The sequence below is a fragment of the Crotalus tigris genome, unplaced genomic scaffold (assembly GCF_016545835.1).
Source record: "Crotalus tigris isolate CLP2741 ecotype Arizona unplaced genomic scaffold, ASM1654583v1 scf7180000017624.2573661763:2888555, whole genome shotgun sequence".
Taxonomy (NCBI): Eukaryota; Metazoa; Chordata; class Lepidosauria; order Squamata; family Viperidae; genus Crotalus; species Crotalus tigris.
In genome coordinates this window covers 1,640,720-1,665,108 of record NW_024096519.1, presented here as the reverse complement: position 1 = coordinate 1,665,108, position 24,389 = coordinate 1,640,720, and the positions used below count along the sequence as shown (strand labels likewise).

At 38.9% G+C, this 24,389-nt stretch overlaps 1 protein-coding gene across 4 annotated transcripts in view; it reads right to left on the bottom strand.

Moving 5' to 3' along the window:
- Positions 1–24,389, bottom strand: part of SNX13 (sorting nexin 13) — a 137,881-nt gene that overhangs the window by 86,758 nt on the left and 26,734 nt on the right. The window lies entirely within an intron of this gene.

The following is a 24,389-nucleotide window of genomic DNA, read 5'->3' as shown; positions in this document are numbered from 1 at the left end:
CTAAGTACAAACTTTCCCCCAGTATTTTCTAATTTGATATAACTCCTATGGAGCATCAAATAAACTCTTTATACCAGAATTTATTTCACAAAAATGTATTGTCAGGATCTTTTTCTTTTTGCCGTTTCATTGAAGATATTTAGAAGTAAAAATTAAGTAGACATTCATAGAGAAGGAAGTAATGCATTAGGGAAAATACTGCCAACATAATAAATAAACAACTATCAAAAGCTGAATATTTATCCTTCATTGTAGGATTTTTCCAAAGCTTCTTGTTTTCTTAATTTAATCTTTGCTTGCTAACCACTTGTTGCGGAACCATTAAAAGTTATGAAGCACTGAAAAAAATAATTTATGACAGGTTTTCAAAATTGTAGGCATCATAGCATCCCCTTGGTCATGTGACTGCAATGTGCCTGTATGGCAACAGTGATCTATCACATAATGATCATTTCTAACCTTCACAGCCAACTTTTGACAAGCTAAATCAATGGATCAATGAAGAAGCCATCAGGAAGTCAGAAAATTGTAGTCATATGACATTCCACTTAGTAACTAATGGTGATTTGCCTCATGATTGTAGCTAAAACTGATGGTATGTCAATGCGGTCACATGACATTACACTCCATGGACATGTTGCTTAGCAACACAATTGCAGGTCCTAATTAGGATAAATTAAATGCAGGAGACTTGTATTTGGCAGCTAATACTGAGCTAATAATCTATAATGCAACAATGATGCATTAATTTAATTAATAAATATTCCTTACAAAGTACAGAAAACAAAGAACATTTTATTTTATAAGATTTTATGATTCTTTAAGGAAATTGGAAAAAAATGCACAATGACTTTTGACCAAAGAGACTAACCTCACATTACCACCAAAAATACTAATATATAACAATTTGTTTGCAATCTTTCCAGCATAATGTAGGGTTTATCTCACATTTTCAGGAACTCAAAAAAGGCCTGTTGTATTGAATCCAAAATTTTTATATTCCTGATAAGAATCCTTTGCTTATGGCAATTGGCCACAAGTTATATATTATTCTTCAAATCTTCATGATTGTCACTAATGAGGTTTAGTTTACATAAACTATTTTGAAACCAAGTAATAATGTGACCAATCCTTCTCAAAAGAACATTCAACAAAATACAATTTCCATCAATAATTAAGATATTAATGTGATAATCTTCTATTCTTCTTTGTACGAAATAAAATTAAAATTGTTCTTAAAACTCCAAGCATTACATTATTAAATAATATATATGGCCTATCATATTTTCTAATTGTTGGTCAATAGCAGAAATGCACAATCAGTTTAGAAACTAGAGATAAGATGAAAAGCAGATAGCAAAAGAGAGTCTGTATAATATTGTTAGCTTTATAACAAACAGAAAGACAGTCAAAGAAAGCATGTATTAGGTACAGTGGGGCAAAAAAGTATTTAGTCAGCCACCAATTGTGCAAGTTCTCCCATTTAAAAAGATGAGAGGCCTGTAATTGTCATCATAGGTAGACCTCAACTGCGAGAGACAAAATGAAAAAACAAATCCAGACAATCAAATTGTCTGATTTGGAAAGAATTTATTTGCAAATTATGGTGGAAAATAAGTATTTGGTCACCTACAAACAAGCAAGATTTCTGGCTCTCACAGACCTGTAGCTTCTTCTTTAAGAGACTCCTCTGTCCTCCACTCATTACCTGTATTAATGGCCTGTTTGAACTTGTTATCAGTATAAAAGACACCTGTCCACAACCTCAAACAGTCACACTCCAAATTCCACTATGGTGAAGACCAAAGAGCTGTGGAAGGACACCAGAAACAAAATTGTAGACCTGCACCAGGCTGGGAAGACTGAATCTGCAATAGGCAAGCAGGTTGGTGTGAAGAAATCAACTGTGGGAGCAATAATTAGAAAATGGAAGACATACAAGACCACTGATAATCTCCCTCCAACTGGGGCTCCACGCAAGATCTCACCCTGTGGGGTCAACATGATCACAAGAACAGTGAGCAAAAATCCCAGAACCACAAGGGGGACCTAGTGAATGACCTGCAGAGAGCTGGGACCAACGTAACAAAGGCAACCATGAATAACACACTACGCCGCCAGGGACTCAGATCCTGCAGTGCCAGACGTGTCCCCTGCTTAAGCCAGTACATGTCCGGGCCCGTCTGAAGTTTGCTAGAGAGCATTTGGATGATCCAGAAGAGGATTGGGAGAATGTCATATGGTCAGATGAAACCAAAGTAGAACTGTTTGGTAGAAACACAATTCGTAGTGTTTGGAGGAGAGAGAAAGCTGAGTTGCATCCAAAGAACACCATACCTACTGTGAAGCATGGGGGTGGCAACATCATGATTTGGGGCTGTTTCTCTGCAAACGGACCAGGACGACTGATCCATGTACAGGAAAGAATGAATGGGGCCATGTATCATGAGATTTTGAGTGCAAACCTCCTTCCATCAGCAAGGGCATTGAAGATGAAACATGGCTGGGTCTTTCAGCATGACAATGATCCCAAACACACCGCCCTGGCAACAAAGGAGTGGCTTCGTAAGAAGCATTTCAAGGTCCTGGAGTGGCCTAGCCAGTCTCCAGATCTCAACCCCATAGAAAATCTTTGGAGGGAGTTGAAAGTCTGTGTTGCCCAGCGACAGCCCCAAAACATCACTGCTCTAGAGGAGATCTGCATGGAAGAATGGGCCAACATACCAGCAACAGTGTGTGCCAACCTTGTGAAGACTTACAGAAAACGTTTGACCTCTGTCATTGCCAACAAAGGATATATAATGAAGTATTGAGATGAACGTTTGATATTGACCAAATACTTATTTTCCGCCATAATTTGCAAATAAATTCTTTCCAGATCAGACAATGTGATTGTCTGGATTTGTTTTCTTATTTTGTCTCTCATAGTTGAGGTCTACCTATGATGACAATTACAGGCCTCTCTCATCTTTTTAAGTGGGAGAACCTGCACAATTGGTGGCTGACTAAATACTTTTTTGCCCATTGTATTAGTCTAAATGCGGTTTGGAAACTAGACAGGATTACACTAATATGAAGCCTAATCATTAAATTTCCACAACAGCCATGAATTATTTATTTGCTTATTCAATTTGTATGCTGCCCATTTCAAATCAGTGATTCTGGGTAGCAAATAATCATAAAAACAATTAAAATATGTAAAACATAATACAAGAAAGATATTAAATATAAATAGCAGCCAAGAAATATTATAATCAGTCAACATAATTAGGAAATGTGGCCGTTCACACACTCCCAGGACTTGGTGCATTGCCAAGTCTTTAAGGCCTCCTGAATGGCTAATAGAAGCAGAGTCGTCCTAATTGAAAGAAGGACATTTCAGACGTAGGAACTATGGCAGAAAACGCATGTCTCCTGGACCCTATCAGCCAGGATTCTTGCCTAATCCTAATGATTAGTAAGTTGCATCTTATGAAATAAGGCCATAGTAAAAACTAAGTTAAAAATACATTACAGTTCATCTAATTTAAAAAGAAAACAAAAAACATGCCTGTACAAAAACAGGCATTGATATATTGCAAGGGTATAAAACTTGCAATGTCACATGACCTGTCACGATGTATCACAACTTTTTTTCCATTGCTGGCAATGGGGTGGGCGCAGTTTTGCTATGATGCATCCGGCCCATAGGCCGGCAGTTTGACATCCCTGATATATTGATATAGCAATGTTACAAAAGTTGGATACGCTACTGGAGACTTTTAGTTCTTTAGTATGGCATAACTGCCATATGAAAACTGTTTGAATAGTTTTAATAGGAGGGAAATTAATTCTGCTCTTCCCAATTGAAAAATACAGTATTTGATATCTACTGAAAGTCTGAAATAAACATGAATACTCTTGGCAAGGGATACCATTGTTTTCATCCAACAGTACTATTGGGGGACAGCATCCAAGTATGCCAATGCAAAGGCCCTGCTATGAGATGTAATTAATAAATGATACAGTGATGAGAAGTGCTAGTTCTATCGCCTTGTAAATCAAAATTTAAACTTCTCAGGTTACATCCAAGCCTAGTATGAATACACAACATACCAGGTTACTACCTAATATTGAACTTTCAATTTTCTGAGTGGGAGATGAGAGTCTTCCCCATTAGGCCACCACGCTGCTCCACATAATTACTCCCTTATGTTGAATATCTCATAATTGCATTACAAAATGTTTGGGCTCATAATTAAAGAGTTAAAGATGCTTTCAAAAAGAAGATACGGCACCTGGAATTAAATGCCAAGATACTTGAAACTTGAATATCAATCTTCCAGGCATACGACTGTCATCAGGAAACCATCGCTAACTACTATGTTTTTATTTTCCATAAGTTGCCTAGAGTCGCTGTGAGCAAATAGACGGCTTTATAAATTGTCCAAAATAAATAAACAAACAAACAAACAAACAAACAAACAAACAAGCAAGCAAGCAAGCAAGCAAGCTAGTTTGACACCTTGCTGGGTGACTGAAGTTGCCCTGAAGTTGCTCAAACACTTTGTTTCCCACCTCACAAAGTTTAAAAACTCAATAACAAATAGGCAGAATTTTGAACATCACTACAGCCTATCCCAGTATAATCATCTTTTTTTCTGCAAATACATAGATTAAGATTCTAAAACCTAGATCCCAAGTCATATAGAAATTTCACTAGTTGGTATTATGGAACACAATACTGTCCAAGAAGAAATTATTATTTTATTTTATTTTTTATTGAAAGTTTTATAAATTTTACAAAAAGACAAAAACAATACAAAACGAAAACAACATATACAAAAAAAAAAAAAACTAAACATTACATATAAAAAAAACCCCATCCCCCACCCCTCACCATAAACCCTCCCTTCCCCCCCCCTGAGCTTCCCAGAGCAGAATATAGGCTTAATTGAAAATTAACAAATAAAAAATTAAGTTAAAAAATTTATATAATATCTATAAGTAACATTAAAGTATATATATAAGTATATATATCTCTCTATATATAAAGATAAAAATTATGAAAAAGCTATATAATATTTTTTTGTACCCAATCTAAATTGTATAAATTTTATCCATTTATCCCAAAGGACAAGAAACTTCTCTTGCGTTTGTTGCTTTAAGAAAGCCGAAATCTTTGCCATTTCCGCCAAATAAGCTACTTTAAGAAACCATTCCTGCAATGTAGGCAAAGACTCCTTCTTCCAGTATTGTCCAACTAACAGCCTCGCGGCTGTAATCAAATTTAACATCAATACAATCTCCTTTGTATCACAATCTGTAACTATACCCAACAAGAATAATTGCGGAGTAAATTTTACCCTCCTTCTAAAAATTCTCTGAATATTCCACCATACCTTAATCCAGAAGGCTTTTATCTCTCTACACGACCACCAAATATGATAATAGGTGGCATCCAAACAACCACATCTCCAACATTTAGGCTGTAGGTCAGGGTACATGAAAGACACTTTTTGTGGATCAAGGTGCCATCTATAAAACATTTTATAAAAATTCTCCCTTAAATTCTGTGCTTGTGTAAATTTGACATTTCTCACCCAGATAATTTCCCAGGTATCCAGTGGAACTGGTTCACCAAAATTCTGTGCCCATCTAATCATACAGTCTTTAATTAATTCCGTTTCTGAGTCCAATTCAACTAGAACCCCATAAATTCTCTTAATATGAGTTTGTCTTTCATCCTTCACTTGCCTAATAAAATTTCCATCTTCTCTGAGAAAACCCACCTTACAATCCACCTTCCATCTGTCTACTAATTGCCTGTATTGAAACCAAGAATAAATAATATTTTCTTGTGCTAACTCTTACCGTGATTTTAACTGCCAATTTTGTCCATCCCAACTAAGTAGGTGTCTATAAGACACCATATCCATTCTTACACCTCTTTTTATTCCTTCTATCGCATGCCAAGGTATAGCCCATAATGGAACTTTAAAATCACTTTTATAATATTTTCTCCAAGTCCTAAGTAAAGAGATTCTTAAAATATGAGATTTAAAAACCCAATCCATTTTTTTATTAAATATTAAATAGGCATGCCACCCAAAAAGTAAATCCCATCCCTCTAAATGAAGTATCTCCGGATTTGTCAAATTTACCCAATCACTAATTAGTGTTAAAACCACCGCATCATAATATAATTTCAAATTTGGTACCTTGAGTCCACCCCTCTCACGGAAGTCTTGCATAATTTTAAACTTAACCCTTGGCTTTTTCCCTGCCCAAATAAATTTATTAAGACCCTTCTGCCACTCACTTAAGTTAATCTCATTTTTCAAAATCGGTAACATTTGAAACAGAAAAAGAAACTTGGGTAGAATATTCATTTTTATCACTGCAATTCTTCCCATGAGAGATAATTGCAACTTCTCCCAATTCTTCAAGTCCTTCTGTACCCTGACCCACAACCTTTCATAGTTATTTTTAAATAATTTTACATTAGAAACAGACAGGATCACCCCCAAATATTTAACCTTATTAACAATCTCAAAACCCGTCAAGTTGGCCAAAATCTGCTTCTCCTGACCAGACATATTTTTAGGTAAAATTTTAGTCTTATTTACATTAATCTTGAAACCCGAAACCAAACCATAATGATGAATCAACTGTAATAAGTTTACTACAGAATAATCAGGTTGCGACAAAGTAACAACCAAGTCATCCGCAAAAGCTCTCAACTTATATTCTTTTTTATTAACTTCTATTCCTTTAATTTCCTGAGACTCTCGAATTTTAATCAATAATATTTCCAATGTTAAAACAAACAACAATGGCGATAAAGGGCACCCCTGTCTAGTACCTTTCTCTATTGTAAAAACCTCCGACAAACCTCCATTAACAATAAGTTGTGCCGTTTGTTTTTGATATATTACCGTAAGGGCTTGTAATATCTTTTCGCCAAAATTCATTTCTTCCATTACTCTTAACATAAAATGCCAATTCAATTGATCAAATGCTTTTTCAGCATCTAAAAATATGAGCCCTGCAGGAACTTGGTTGTTCTTGTCTAAATATTCTAATAAATTAATAATTTGTCTAACATTATTTTTCATGTACCTTCCAGTTATAAACCCTGATTGATCTTTATGCACAAGATGATGCACGACCCTCATAAGCCTATTTACCAAAATTTTTGCAAATATCTTATAATCCACATTTAAAAGAGATATAGGCCTGTAATTTTTTGGTAAAGTAAGATCTTGATCCTCCTTTGGAATCAATGATATAAAAGCACTACGCCATGAAGGAGGAATCTCTAAACCCTGTAAGATACCATTAAAAAGATCACTTAATGGTTGGATCATCTCCTCCTTTAGAGCTTTATAATAAACAGCTGTTAACCCATCCGTACCCGGTGCTTTCCCTAGTTTCAATTGTTGAATTGCTGAGGCAATTTCCTCCTTAGTAATTAAGCCATTAATTTCATGTTTCTGATCCTCAGTTAATTTGGGGAAACTTGCCTCAGCTAAATATTTATTTATATCTAGAAGTTGCACGTTAGTAGATTTGTATAACTTTTGATAGTAGTCCAAAAAAGATTTTTTGATCAATTCCTTCTGAAAAACTAGTTTACCCTTGTAATTTATTTTCTCTATTATTCTCTGTCTCTGTTTCTTTCTTAATTGATAAGCCAACCATCTCCCAGGCTTGTTAGCATTACAAAATGTATTTTGTTTCATAAACAATAAGTTAGTTGCAGCTTGATCTGCTATCAACATGTTAAATTGTGACCTTAATAACTTTACAGATTCTTTAATACTTTCATCAGAAGGATTTAAAATCAAGGACCTTTCTTTTGATTTAATTTCATCTTCAAGTTCTCTACGTTTCTGAATCTGGTTCCGCTTATGACAATTATTCATTTTTATCAAAACACCACGCATAAATGCTTTACCTGCATCCCATACCATTGACATTGAGGTCCCCTTATACATATTCAAAACAAAATAATCCTTTAAACACTCCTTTAACTTTTGAACATTCTTCTCTTGTCTAAACAAATTTTTATTAACTCTCCAGGATCTCCTTTCCTCTTTCTCTTGAATCAGCTCCATCCAGACTGGGCTATGATCCGTCAGTGATCTAGGAAAAATCTTTACATTCTTTACTTTATTATACAAATCCGTAGTAATCAAAAAAAAGTCGATTCTTGAAAAAGATTGGTGTCTATCAGAAAAAAAAGTAAAGTCTCTCTCCTCTTGGTTACATTCCCGCCAGTAATCCCTTAATTCCCAGTCTTCCTTCATATCAAAAAAGGCTTTAGGTAACCTTGCTTGTTTAAGAAAGGGAGAGGAACCTTTCTTATCCCTTTGTATATCTAAGACACCATTCCAATCACCCATTAATACCACTGATCTATAGTCAAGCAATGTTATTTTTTGATGTAACAGCTTATAAAATTGTTCCTGTTGCTGATTTGGAGCATAGAGTCCCACTATAAGTACCTTCTTACCATATATACCAAGTTCAATCATCACATATCTCCCCTGGGGATCAGATTCTACCAGACAAGCTGGTAGGTTTTGTTTGACATATATAACAACTCCCCCTTTCTTTCCAGGAGCAAAGGATACAAAATGAGATCCCAAACGAGCATTGACTAGATATTTCTGATCTTTGAGTAAGATATGAGTTTCCTGTAAGCAAATAACGTCATTGGTATGTTGCTTCAAATAATAAAAGATTTTTTTCCGTTTCTGAGGAGAATTCAAGCCATTAACATTCCAGGTCAAAAACTTTGCCATCTCCCTTGGCACGCAGCCTGGAGAAGACACCATCAAAATCTGAAAGTGCTGCATGTGTTGCATAACTCTTGGGTCTTGCTCCTCCCACCGGCGGTGATGCGTTTCCAGAAGAATTCTCTTTAGACTCTTTTTTACGTTGCTCCTTCTCTTTACGCTTGTAAGCTGCACGAGTCATTCTCTGCTCTTTGACCTCCATGTGGAAAGGAAGGTGGAGTCCTCACAAGAAGACATCTTGATGTTTCAGTACAGACAGATGGAGTATGCTTTGAGGATTAGAGGCCTCAAGGAAGATATGAATCAAGATTTGGTGGAGGTGGTTCTTACTGATCTGGCAGTGGCCTTGGATATGGATAAAGGAGAATTAAGCAGAGAAGTGGAAAAAATGTATAGACTTAACTCTTGGATTGCCAAGCAGAAGAATTTGCCTAGAGATGTGGTGATTTATTTTACAAAGAAGTCCCTGCGGAATGAGGTTATACAAGCCTTTTACAACAAAAGATTCCAGATTGCTGCCCAAGATGTTATCATTCTAAAGGAAATCCCATCCAAAATTTTAAGAAGTAGGAAAGATTTTGCTTTCTTAACCAATGAGCTTAAAGTCAGATCGATGCCATTTAGATGGGAAATTCCGATGGGTATCGTCTTGAGCCATGCGGGGACACGTTATAGATTGAATACAGTTGACAAAGCTAGAGAGTTTTATACTTCGGTCCTGGGTGCAGGCTCAACTCCATCTGGTCAGAAATCTCTGAGTGGCAAGGAGGACGAGCAGCAATCTGAGGCATTAAGTTTGGTTTCCGCTGGGATGATACAAGCTGAAAGGCAACGCCAGAAATTATTATTTTTTTGATACTCAGCAGTGAGTATCTCAAATATGAAATCTCGTACTAGATTCCACCTATGTTTTTTTTTATTTATTTCCTAACCATAATCTGATTTTAAGGGATTGATTTAACAAGGGACAATTATATGAAATAACCTATTACTGACATCATAATAAAATGGCTATGATAGAGTCAGTAGTTCTAATTAAATCAACTAGAAATTCTGCAAGGACTCTCTAGAATCCTACTGAATCCATAAACGTACCGAGTTATTGGTGATTCATTTCTGCAAAGAAATACATACAGGTAGTCCTCAACCATAATTGACCCAAAATTTCCTTTGATAAACAAGACAGTTCCTAAGTGATTTTTGTCCCACTTTACAGTTGTGGGACATGTGACTAGTAACATGGTTGTTAATTGAATCTCACTTCCATATTGACTTTGTTTCTCAGAAGGTCACAAAAGTGACCTTGGGATCCTGAGGTGCTGCAGCCATCATAAATATGTGCTAGTTGCCAAGTGTCTGAATTCTAATCATATAACCATGAGGATGCTATACATTTTGTAAAATACTCTGGAAATATCTCTGTACATAATCGTACATAGAAAGAGACATCTTTGAGCCATTTCATTTATCTACTCATTAATTCTTAGAAAATAGGATGGGTAAAGTATAATTTCTTTTTCTGATAAAGGGAATCATGGATGTTGTGCTAGAAAATTATTAGGTTGTTACTAAGAAACTGGAATCCTCAACTTATGACTACAATGGAGCCCAAAACTTCTGTTGCTGAGACATTTGTTAAGTGAGTTTTGCCCATTTTACAACCCTTCTTGCCACAGTTGTTTGTTAAGTTTATCATTGCAGTTGTTAAATTAATAACAAGGATTTTAAATGAATCTGGTAACATCAGTGATTTACTTGTCATAAGGTTACAAAAAGTATGACCCTGAGACCATCATAAATATGAGTCAGTTGCTAAGCATCTGAATTTTGATCATGTGACCATGGAGATGCTGCAATGGTTCTAAGTATGAAAAACAGTCATAAGTCACTTTTTTCAGTGCCGTTGTAACTTTAAATGATCACTAAATGAACTGTTGTAAGTCAAGGACTACCTGTAATTTGTGTTCAGTACTTGCAAGCATAGGAAAACTGGAGGTTATTTTAACTAACTCATTTACGTAGGGCCATCTAATACAGGGGTGTCAAACTGCCAGCCCGCGAGCCGGTTTCATCATACCGGAGCTGCACCCACCCCACTGCTGGCAATGGCAAAAAAGCTCCGATATGTCACGCGACGTCACGTGACGTCGCAAGTTTGACATGCCTGATCTAATACTTTGTAGGTGGATTGTAGAGGATAAGATAGTAGAGAAAAACATTTTTCTCATAAGCTGCAGACATAAGCAAAGTATTGTGTTTCACAGAGTGCATAAACTTTATTTGAAATCTGTATCATAAATTCTGCTATTTCTAAGTTCTAAGATGGCGGCACCTGGATCAGCAGCAGTTGCTTTGGCTCTCGAAGGTGAAAAGTTTTTGGAGGGATGTAAGGGATATAGGCCACATGATCGGGAAAGTTTCAATGAATTTGAGAAATGTGGTGGGACTAAGGTAACATACAACTGACAATCTTTGCTGGTAGGGCAAGTTTCTAGCTGTTTCGGAACTGTTGGTGAGACTATTAAAAGTCGTCTGCGCTGTCTGAAATTGTTCTGCTGGCAGCAAGATCTGACTACTGGCCCAGCAACGGAGTCTATTGCAAATCAGGGCTGTTTCCGAAGGAGGCAGAGGAGGAGAGATCCCGGTTTATGGAGCAAAGGAACTGGATGAGGCTGTCGTCAGGCACAGAGGAAGAGAGAGAGAGACTTTGGGAGGAGTTGGAGGTGCTGGCAGCATGCTCAAAGGGCTAAAAGGAGCAAGGAAAAGGTGGAAGAGACAGGATCAGAAAATAGAAAGGAGGTGAGGTTGTCGTGCAGGAATACAAGCTAATTTGAGGGCTAATCCACATGGAGCTCCATTTCCATCTGTACTGTTTGCTATTGTACTAAAATAGACATTCTGAAACTTGAGTTGGCCATGAACAAAGGGTGTAGATCGGAGATGGTGATCCTTTGAGAGCTGTATGCAATACAATTTCATTTTGATGTATGCCAATTGATGTACATTCAAAGTGACAATAAAGTAATAGTAGTAGTAGTAGTAGTAGTAGTAGTAGTAGTAGTAGTAGTAGAAGTTGTTATTATTATTATTCTAAATGTTTACCAGTGATGGATTTCTGTCTTTGTTTTAACTTTTTCAGATACTTTAGCCCTTGCATTAAATTGACATTTTTCTGAAACATGCCTATATTTGCACTGTAATGTTTTCTGAATTGTCATCCTGACAACTTATTTGACATATTCCTCTTAACCTTGTTTGGAATAAGTCAGTATGGAGAAAACTATTATAGAGTGTGCAGCAGCCTAAGTGGTTGTCTTTATTTTCTTTTTGGCTTCAGGCTGACATTTTCTGAAAATATGGACAAACATTTTAAATTTTTGGGAAGTATGCAGGTTATATTAAAGTGGGAAAGAAATAGAATAACATAGAATAAAGAAGAATAAAGTAGAATAATAATAATAATAATAATAATAATAATAATAATAATAATAATAATAATAATAATAATAATAATAATAATAATAATAGTGAGGCACTACCTTGACGTGGTTGTGGGGCTTGTGTACTCTGAGGAAGATGAGAGCTATGCCAGAGGTTCAACCATACTGGACAGGTCTCATCAGAGGAGTCAGACAAAGAGTGTCTCTCCCATAAAAAATATGGTGAGACGTAAATTTCAGAATGCCATACCGGCTCGGACGTCGCCCGGGTTAACAAGGTCCGCGCTAGATATTGGAGTTCCTGGATATCTGGTGAAAAATGGGTTACAGGACTCAGGACTGTTGGCTGAGCAACCAGGGCCAGCAGCTGCAGAACTACTGGAAGAAAAGGTGTTTACCCGTCGCAGATACACAGTGATGGAAAACAAAGAAATAATGATCTGTTACTACAGATCAAGTCCAACAAGAAGAGGATATCTAAAACGAATGCACCAGTTCTGGAAAGAACAACATCCAGAATCAGAAATAACAGAACAGAGACTAGCAGATCAACGCCGATTTATAACACGAAATAAAGTATTCACAGAAACAGAATTGGACGAACTGCAAAGGTTTACCCAGGGCAAAGAAATCAAAGCCTTACCAGAAGTAATTCAGAATGTAGAGGCAAACCAGGGGGAGTTGGCAGTGAAGGAATCCAGCAGAGATATACAACTGTTCTCATTTGGAAACCAGGCACCTCTTCCTCAGGAAGAACAAAACCCTCTAACTAAAGAAATAAAAGAATTGAAACAAAGAATAACTGAGCATCTAGAACAGCACAAAAACAACAGAATAAGGCTACCTGCATTGAAGCTTGTTCCAAAGAAACAGCTAGCACAAGCATTAAAAGATGCAAATACTGCAATATCAAGTATAAGCACCAATTCACTGCAAGAAACAAACCAACTAATGTACAGCACAGCTGCAGTTATAACAGAATACCTGGGATGCAAAATCAACAAAGAAGAAAAACAAACAAACAGTGCACCAGAAAAATGGAAGGTTAGACTAGAAAATAAGATCAGCAAGTTAAGATCACATGCAAGCAAGCTAGAACAGATGAAAGAAAAGAAGCTGAAGAACAAGAAGACCAAAGAATACCTAATCAAGAAATACCACTTAGAAACAAGGAAGATCAAGGAAGCACTGGAAATAATAAAGCAACAAATAACAGCTATAGCCAGGAAAATCAGTAGATATGAAGCTCGAATTGCAAACTATAGGCAGAACCTCCAATTTCAATCCAATCAGAAACGTTTCTACCAATCCATCAATGGAGAAACTGCAAGGAATCAGTCAGTACCTGACAAGGAAGAAACAGTGCAGTTCTGGAAGCAGATATGGGATAACCCAAAGAAATACAACAAGGATGCGGCTTGGTTAAAAGAGGTGGATGCAAATAAAACAGAAGTTGAAATGAAAGAACTAGTAATAACAACAAAAATGGTAGAAAAAAGAGCAAAGAAAATCAAAAATTGGTCAGCACCAGGTGAAGATGAACTGCATGGGTTTTGGTTGAAACATCTAACTGTTATACACCCACTCATTGCCAAGCAGTTCAACAATATACTACAAGGAGGAGAAATTGAAAAGTGGCTAACAACTGGGAAAACCTACCTAATAATGAAAAATCCAGCAAAAGGGGCAACACCAGGTAACTACAGGCCAATTACCTGCTTACCAACAACTTTCAAATTACTAACTGGTGTGGTAGCTGATGCAGTACAACAGCATCTAGTTGAAAACAATCTCTTTCCACCTGAGCAGAAAGGAAACCGCCCCAATAGCAGAGGAACAAAAGATCAACTCCTAATAGACAAAATGATCTTGGAAAACTGCAAGAGAAGGAAGACCAACCTGAATGTGGCATGGATTGACTACAAAAAGGCATTTGACTCTCTGCCACATGATTGGATAATCAAGTGCCTAGAAATAACAGGAGTCAGTAGAAACATCAGAAAATTTGTGCAAAGATCGATGGCACAATGGAAGACACAGTTGCAGATCAATGGTGAGAGGCTGGGAGAGGTTAATATCAAGAGAGGAATATTTCAAGGAGATTCATTATCACCATTACTATTTGTTATTGCACTGTTTCCTCTGTCAACAATACTGAATAACTCAGGACATGGCTATCAAACATCAAAAACATCTGCCAGACTATCCCACCTCCTTTATATGGATGATCTGAAGCTGTATGGAAAAACATCATCTGAAATAGAATCGCTGCTCAACACTGTCCGTATATATAGCCAAGATATTGTAATGGAGTTTGGCTTGGACAAATGTGCCACACTTACTATCAAACAAGGAAAAATAATGAAAACTGAAGGAATCAAGATGCCCCACGAAAATAACATTAAGAGTCTGGATGAGGAAGAGTACTACAAATACTTGGGTATCCTTCAAGCTGACAACATCAAGCACACTGAAGTCAAGAAAAAGATTAGAGGTGAATACATCAAGAGAGTGAAGAAGATCTTAAAATCCAAACTCAATGGAGGAAATACCATAAAGGCAATCAACACCTGGGCAATCCCAGTCATTAGGTACACAGCTGGAATAGTGGACTGGACTCAAGCAGAACTAAAAGCAATGGATAGGCAGACCAGAAAAATAATGACAATGAATCATGCCCTTCATCCACGCAGTGACATTGATAGACTTTATCTACCAAGGCAAATAGGTGGGCGTGGAATGCTACAAGTACATCAGATGGTTGAAGAAGAAAAAATGGCTTTGGAAGAATATCTGAAGAACAATGATGAAGATGCACTGAAATTAGTATATCAGGAAGGCTTACTAACTACTGGAGAGACCAAACTGGCCTACAAGAAAGACCAAATGAAGAACAGAATAGAGGCATGGGAAGACAAAGCACTACATGGCCAATACATGAAAAAAATAGCTGGGAAAGCAGATAATAATAAAACCTGGCAATGGCTAAGAGCAGGAAAATTGAAGAAAGAGACCGAGGGACTAATTCTGGCTGCACAAGACCAAGCCTTAAGGACAAATGCATACAAAGTCAAAATTGAGAAGACAGCAACAGACAGTAAGTGCCGCCTATGCAAAGAAGCTGAAGAAACAGTGGACCACTTGGTAAGCTGTTGCAAGAAGATTGCACAAACTGATTACAAGCAGCGGCATGACAAAGTAGCAACAATGGTGCATTGGAAGATCTGCAAAAAATATCATTTGCCTGTAAGCAAAAACTGGTGGGATCATAAAATAGAGAAAGTCATAGAAAATGATAAAATTAAACTGCTCTGGGACTTCAGAATTCAAACAGACAAGCACCTGCAACATAACACCCCAGACTTAACAATTGTCGATAAGAAAGACAAAAAAGTCTGGATAGTGGACGTGGCAGTGCCTGGAGACAGCAGAATAGAAGAGAAAGAACTGGAGAAGATAACAAAATACAAAGACCTACAAATAGAAATAGAAAGACTGTGGCAAAAGCAAGCAAGGGTAGTACCAATAGTCATAGGCTCCTTGGGTGCAATCCCAAAACAACTGGAGCACCACTTGAACACCATTGGCATTGACAAATTCGCTATTAGTCAATTGCAAAAGGCGGCCTTATAGGAACTGCTTCCATCCTGCGACGATATCTGTAATACCATCAAACATCCACATCTGCCTATCCCAGGTCCTGGGTAAGGACTCGATAGGTAGACAAAATGCCAAATCCAGTCTGAACATCTGGCTGACTGTGCGATAATCAATAATAATAATAATAATAATAATAATAATAATGATGATGATGATGATGATGATGATGATGATGATGATGATGATGATGATGAAAAATCACTAAAAGCAAAAATCATGTGTCTGCATAATTTCTGGAAGAAAGCAGTGTTAGCCAAAAGCTGTATTAACAGTACGTGAATGACCTAATGCATATTTAGAAACATTGTATAAAAGTAAAAACTGCCTCCATTGTATTCCCATGAGAAATAGACCTAACGTGTGAGAAACTATCTGAATGTTACACAAAGTAGATTCCATATACAATGTAAGATTCCATCTATGCTTCCTTTGTTCCTGAGAAAAAGAAACCTATAAAGCTTTAGTTTAGACCCGCCCCCTTGTTCAGAAATTTGCTGATTGTTAATCACTTCTGAACCTTTTCTGCAAAAATAAACCTCTCTTTCACCCTTGGAATTCATAAAAGTCCTTTATTTTTTAAGGCTTTTATTTTTCCACAAGAATATAGTAAAAAATATTATTAGAGCTGCATCAGAATTATAGCTTTACAATACTATGGATGATGGTATGGAAAGAATTGCTGAAAGTTTGGATGGGTAGATTTGAACAGATATAGAGTATATTATAATTTGTTTTATTTGATATCTCTTTTGCTGCTTTTTAGTCAAAAAATTTCCCAGGCATATTTTAAAAAGACAAAATTCAGATAATATGTAACATATAGACTATTACAAGGATTGGATAGTTTGTCTTTACAGTTCATGTCATCTTCCCTCTTTACTTCTTTGCGATGAGGATGTATGAAAAAACTTTTCATTCCAGTCTCAATAAATTATTACAGAGGTCAGAATTAAAATTGTATAAAATAATTAGAATAGAATTACTGTTTAGCAATGATTTTCATGACTGCTTGTGTGATTGTCTTGTGTGATTGTTTTACATGGTCTTGTGTATAGTTTCACATAGAGAAGAAAAAAAGTGATCTACTTTTTCCCGTTACATCACTCCACTTAGTGAAACTGTTCAGTTTATTCTGTTGCATAAAGGACTAAGAGAAAATAAATACTGGAATAAGAAAATATTAAGTGAATGATTGTGCAATAAGCAGGTTTAAGAATTAGTTGGCAAAAAGCTCTAAGTATTATGTGACTGTGTTTCCTTTAAAAATAAATTCATAATCTGTCTTAGCTCAATTATTTTTTAAAATTTCTTTGTTAACATGGAAGGAAATTTGAGTGGATAATCCTAATGCAGTTATCTTGTTCACTCAAAAACTCTTTTTGAAACCATTAAAAGTATTTCCTTGCTGGAAGCCAAGTATTACTTTGAAGAAATCCTAAATGTCTATAATCTGACATTCTAAAAATGGGGGCAGGCAAGAACAGCTAGGAAAAATTAAGTGCCCATAAAGTAGAACTGAAGCTTTGGTGGAGCTGGCCAAGTAATGCAGCTGAAAATAAATGGAAGAGATTTAATACAAATATTGGGAGGATATCTGCCAGTCGGGGTACAGTATTAGTTACTGGTAATATCCAATTATATTTTTTGATCTCCTGAGTGAGACTGTCAAAGTCTGTCCCAATATCTGAAGTCTGTGCAGGCCTGAATGGGGAGAAGATCCAACTTTCACCTTGTGTGAGAAATCCCCACTCAAGGGTAATGCACAATCTGATGGTCATGGACTTATAATAGCTCCTGCTTTATGAGCAAGTGGCATCTCTGACCAAGAATGCCTTTGCACAGCTTCATTTGATACACCAATTGTGCTTTTCCTAGACTGAGAGGTCCTTCCAACAATCATTCGTGCCTTAGTCATCTTGAAGCTTGACTATTTTAATGCAGTCTAGATCAAACTGCCCTTTGAGTTGGAACTTTTAGCTGTGTGTGTCCATTAAACACTCTGCTTCACAAACTGCACTAATTACTAATCTGTTTCCGGGTGTGATTCAAGATGTTTCTTGGACCTTATAACCCTACATGGTATGGGGCTTTGTTATTTGATTATCTATCTCCTGTGGTGTCTCCTGGCCAATAAAAACCAGCAAGATTGGTGTGTATTGGGTCTCTTCTATTAAACAAATTACCTTTTGGGACTAAGGAAGCAAGTCTTATGTTGTAGCACCTGCCCTTTGGAATAAAATTCTTCTTGAAATCTGGGTGTCTCCTATCCTGATGGCATTCCAGAGGGTCTTGAAGACCTGACTGTTTTCCCTGGTCTTGGGCTAGGAGATCTCTTTGAATTTTGTTGATATTTGGATTCATCATTCTTTCTTTACTTGTTTGTTACTTGTTTTAATTATTTGCATTTGAATTATTATATTTTATCTTTTTGCTACATTGTAAGTTGTGAAGATTTGTTTAGAGACTGTCTGCACCTAATTAATTTAAATTATTGCATTTTTTCAGAGGCAAGTCAATATGGGAGTGAGAAGGGTCTTTAGGAGACTGGGTCTTTGTGTGCAGGCAGTCCTCGAATTTTAACCATTTCTTTAGTGACCGTTCAAAGTCACAGTGGCACTGAAAAAGGTTACTTGAGACCATTTTTTACTCGTACACTGCTGCAGCATCCCCATGGTCATGTGATCCTTTTGCGACTTTCTGACAAACAAAGCTAATGGGGAAGCCAGATTCACTTAACAGCCATGTTACTAACTTAACTGCTGTAATTCACTTAAAACTGTAGCAAGAAAGGTTGTAAAATGGGGCCAAACTTATTTAACAACTATCTTGCTTAGAAACAGAAATTTTGGGATCAATTAAGTCATAGATTGAGGACTACTTGTTGAGGACTAGTCAGTGAAACCCCAGTTGCTGAAGGATATAATAACTTGGCATTAATCAAAGATACGGAAACGATGTCATTAGGCTTGACACAGGGTTTTTGCTTTGTTGTTTTTTATCAGCATTTATCAAATGCAAATTTGAGTAAAGTACAAGCATATTAGAAACTCTTCCTCCAAAATATGACAAGGGCCAAAAATGGTCCTATACACACCCATATTCAATTTATACAGACAATGATCAAAGTTAATAATTAAAGTTAGAGAAGTATATCAACTTGAGAATTTCTCCAGATTAACCACACATTAAGATAATAAGTGTTCAATAAGTGATGCCTCTGACTTGAAACAAGAATATAGCAGATGCTTCATTCTATGGTATCTTCCCCTCAACAAATTAGATGGCATGCCAGAGCTAATATTTTATTTATGAAGTATCACTCAATTTGCAAAGATATCTTTTTCAGCAGCTTTCTGAAATTTATATCTAATTTCCCTCTGTAGTACATAGTCTGAAATTCTAATAAAAAAAACAAGATAATCACTATTTTATACAATATCTTTTGTTGAGCTCACTAGAAGACATTGCCAACTAAACTAGGAATTATAAAAAGACTACATAAAATCAATATGCCTTGTGTTGGTCACGGACAAAGACCTTTAATATCTATTTAATAAAAGGATGAAACTTAGTTTTTGAATTTTTGCACAAAATTTGCCATATAGCATTTTCAACCTGTAATAGTTTAATTTATTATGTATTTTTAAAAACACATCTTGGTTTAATTATTGGTTAACTTTATATGCTGTAATTATATAAAATTTTGTTTACATTCTTTGAATTCCAGCTGCTTTAACATAATAATTACTTTATTATAAGTAATCTATATAATAGTAATTCAGTATAATTTCAAATAAAAGTGATATGTTAAGTTTCTTACTCAATTGTTTTCCTCTACAGTTGAAAATGGGTATGAAGGGGCTTTGTTTTATCTGAACACCTTTTCTCAGCATGAAGATGTAGCATCTACCGATGGGTAATCAAAGCCTTCCTGCTCAGTTTAGACTAAGACCAAACTTTAGCCATGCCTCCCTTGGGCGGTCCTTTCCCAGTTTTGAAGAGGCGAAGCATTCATGAGGTCTGACACAATAGCTCCTCCTGTAAGAAATCTGCCTAGACTGACTGTTAAGGGTGGGTGTGGATGCTACATCTTCATGCTGAGAAAAGGCGTTCGGGTAAGACAACGCCCCTTCTCCAGCAGGATAGATGTAGCATCCACCGATGGGACATACCAAAGCCACCCATGTCCCTGTCGGGAGGGAAAGTCTAGGCTTGTGATTCATGTGTAGAAACTACCTGCTGCAAGACCCTTCTGACGAAGGATGCATTTGTCGCAGCGAACTTATCAACCTTATAATGCCTTATAAATGAAGAGGGGGAAGACCAGGTGGCTGCCCTACAAATCTCCTCAACTGAAGCCTGGGTAGACCAGGCCGCAGATGTGGCCGCGCTACGCGTTGAATGAGCTGTGATGTTGGCAGGAACCGGAAAGGACTGGGCCTAATATACATAGGAGATGCACGCCTTGATCCATCTTCCAATGGCTGAAGATGACACCTTCAGACCCATTGAAGAATGTTGGAATGACATGAACAGTGCCTCCGTCCTGCGAAATGTTGCAGTTCGTTTCACGTAGTGATGCAAAGCTCTGCGCACGTCTAATGTGTGGCACAACTTTTCCAGGCGATGAGACAGTCGAGGACAAAAATCTGGGAGAACCAGGTCCTGAGACCTATGGAACCAGGTATTGACTTTCGGAATAAAAGAAGGATCCAATTTGAGGACCACTCTGTCATCCAGAAAAATACACAAGTCACTCCTGACCGAGAGTGCGGCCAGTTCCAAAATACGTCTTGCCAATGTGATGGTTACCAAAAAGGCTACCTTCAAGGAAAGAAAGTGCAGAGAGCAAGATCTAATGGGCTCAAACGGTGACCCAGTGAGGACTTGCAGCACTTTTGGCAAGTCCCAAGTGGGATATCTATGCACCACAGGAGGACCTTAAGGAAGGCCACAACTGCTGGGTGATGTGATAACTGGACCTGATTCTCACAAGTGAGCACAGTGGATAATGCTGCAATTTGTCTGCGAATGGTACTATGAGATAGTCCCTTGTTCAAGCCCTCTAAAAGGTATCTAATATGATCAGGATGGTGACAGCCAGCGGGTCAACTTTCAGAGTGTTACACCACACGCAGAAATGTCTCCACGTGGAATCATAAATCCTATTGGTTGAAGGACGTCTGGAGGCTTGAATTACGGTAATCACTCCAGATGAATAGGACTGCCTAGATAAGCTCTCCCGCTCAAGTGCCAAGCGGTTAGTTGAAGCCATTGTGGTTCTGGGTGTTGGAGTTGACCCTGACTGAGAGAGATGTGATCTGGAGGGATCTTCCACGGCGGGGAGATCGATAGATCCACGAGGTCGGCAAACCAAGGATGCCTTGGTCAGTGTGGGACCAGCAAGATTAATTCTGCCTGTTCTAAGAGAAGCTTTCGGATGATAGCTGGAATCAGTGGAAGTGGAGGGAATGCATACAGAAGTCCCCTGGGCCACCTGCTACAGAGAGCATCCGCTCCCCCCGCCCGTGACGGAAACCTCGTGAAGTATCTGGGCAGTTGAATGTTTGCTGGTGAGGCAAACAGGTCCACCTGAGTCTGTCCAAACCTGTCCGGTATCTCCCTGAATAGGGCTGGATCCAAGCGCCACTCCGAGTGGTCTATCGTTGCCCTGCTCAGAGAATCAGCTTGGCGATTCGCCTCCCTGGATATATGTTCTGACCTGATGGATTCCAGATTGGACTCTGCCCACAGACCCAGTGCTAGGGCCTCCTGCATGAGGGACCACGATCTGGTCCCTCCCTGCCTGTTGACATGGGCTTTGGCTGCGACGTTGTCTGTCATTATCAGGACGTGTTTCCCTGTTACTATGTGGGAGAATTGGCGGAGCGCCAGGTATACTGCCCTGAGTTCTAGCCAATTTATATTGTGTACTAGATCAGACTGGGACCATTGGCCCTGTGCCATCTGTGTCTGTATGTGTGCGCCCCAACCGAACAGACTGGCGTCCATGGTCAGGATGAGTCTGTGAGGTTCCTTGAAAAGTGGCCCTCTGTGTATAGCTGCCGATGCCTACCACTGGAGTGACAACAATGTGTGGTGTGGAACTCCCACCTTCCATGTGGAAGCACACATGTTCTGCTTCTGGAAGGGGAGTAGGAACCACTGTAGATGTCTGGAGTGAAGTCTTGCCCACGGCACCATTCCCAGACAAGAGATCATCTTTCCCAACAACTGAGACAGCTGGACAAGTGGAACCACCTTCTCTCTCCGGATCCTGTGAACTAGAGATCTGATGCTGTCCTTGCATTCCTGGGAGAGATAAATCCTGCATAGGTTTGAATCTATCACTGCCCCTAGATGTAATATCCGAATGGTCAGAGTGGTGTGGCTCTTTTTGAAATTCATGGAGAAGCCGTGCCTCTGGAGTGTATCTATTGTGGTCTGTAAATCTATCTGGGCAGAACAGAATGAACTGGACTGGATGATTATATCGTCCAGGTAGCATTGCACTCGTACCGGCATCAGTCTGAGATGGGCCAGTAACTTTGTGAACACTCGAGGGGCCAAGGATAGGCCGAAGGGTAGGGCCCTGTACTGATAATGTCTGCGCGCATAGCAAAACCGAAGGAATCTGCGGTGATGGGGTCGGATGGGGACTTGAAGATAAGCCTCTGTCAAGTCTATGGAGGATAGAAAATCTCTCTTCCTGATGCTGGCCAGAATGGACCCGAGGGACTGCATCTTGAACCTCCTGTAAGTTAGGAACTAGTTTAGTCCCTTCAGATCCAAAATCGCCCCCAATCCCCGAGGCCTTGGGGAGTACGAAGAGGATGGAATAAAACCCCTTTCCCCTTTGGTCCACGGGTACTGGCTCTATGGCTTCTATATCTAACAAGTGTGATATGGCCTTGGATACTAACTCGGTCTTGCTTGCGTGTCTCAAGGACGGGCACTGAATGAAGCGATCTGGGGGAATAGACTTGAATTCTAGAGTTAGACCAAATTTTATGGTCTCCCTTACCCAGGTATCGGTGGTGACCTCCCAGGTGTCGCTGAACAGAGCTAAGCGACCGCCTATAGGAGGATCCGATTTGGCGTCACTTAGACTTCCTGTATGGATGGCCCCCAGCTCCTCTGAAAGGACGCTTGTATTGGGATTGACCCCTAGTTCCTGTACTTTGGCAGTCCTGTTGGCGATTCTGTCTAGGGGAAAAGGATCAGGAACCTCTGGGCCAATCCCAGGACTGCCCTGATCGAAAGGATTGTCTCCATTCCCAAGAACTTCCAGCATGAAAGGACTGCCTGCGAAATTCTTGTTGGGGTTTTCTATCTGCCTTCTTAGAAGTGTGAGCCAAGGTCTTTCGCTTGTCTTTCCCTTCTATTAGGTACAGTTCCAGGACTGGACCGAACAAATGGGTATCACTGTAGGTGTCTGTAGCTAGACGCCACCTTGACTTCAGGTCAGCCCTCCACTGTTGTAGCCACAACAATCTGCGTGATGCTACCGTGGCTGCTATAGATCTAGTGGAATACTTGGTCGAGTGGAGGGATGCATCTGCCATATATTCCGCTGCAGCTACCAGCTTACCTAAGGTCTGTTGTGCACATACCTGATCCGGAGGGATTAGAGCCTGTAACTCACTGAGCCACATAATGGAAGTCCTCACGAAAAAGGACGAGGACGTTGCAGCCCTGATTGCCCAGGCTGAGGCCTGATGAGCCCTGAGGAGGGAAAACTCAAACCTTTTATCCTCCGCTTTGAGAGCCTCCGTCATATCTCCAGGAATCGTGGATGTGGAGAACAGTGAGGTTAAGGGAGTGTCTACTGTAGGTACCTCTAGGAGGGAAGAAAATGTAGATGAGACATTAAACAGTTTCTTTTCTGTGCTATTGGGCGGAGGTAGAGTGGCCAATGAAGATCACTCCTTCTCCACTGTAGTGCGGAAAACAGCTGGGCAAGGAACCTGTTTTTCCTCCACAACCTGTATCGCAAACAAAGGATTAGACTCCTGTGCAGTGGAGATAGACGGTTTAGGCTCCTGCTCTGTAACCAAATTGGCCATGGTGCAGGCCTTTAACAAAAGTGACCTAAATAGAGAAGGATCAAAGAGACCCGATGTTGGGGCTGGATCCGGAGCCACCTCTTCATCCTCAGACATAGGGATGTCAGTTGTCTCCAGATCCACAGACTCAGCCTCTCCTAGCTGAGATGAAGTCTCAGAAATGCCCGAGCCCGCTGACTGGATATGCCCAGTCGACCTATGGACAAGGATGGGGGAGGCGGTATCTGTGGACCCCCTGTGCCATGGAAGATGACATAAATTGATCAAAGGCCTGGTGCATAAAGGTTTGGAATTGCTGTGCCCATAAGGTTCACAATGCTGAACCAACACTAGCAGCAGTGGCTTGAGGAGCCTGTGGAGGGTGGTAGCAGACTGAACAGAAGGATCAGGATGAGGAGGTGGAGAAGTAGGTTGAATAGAAGGAGGGAGACCGACCTGTT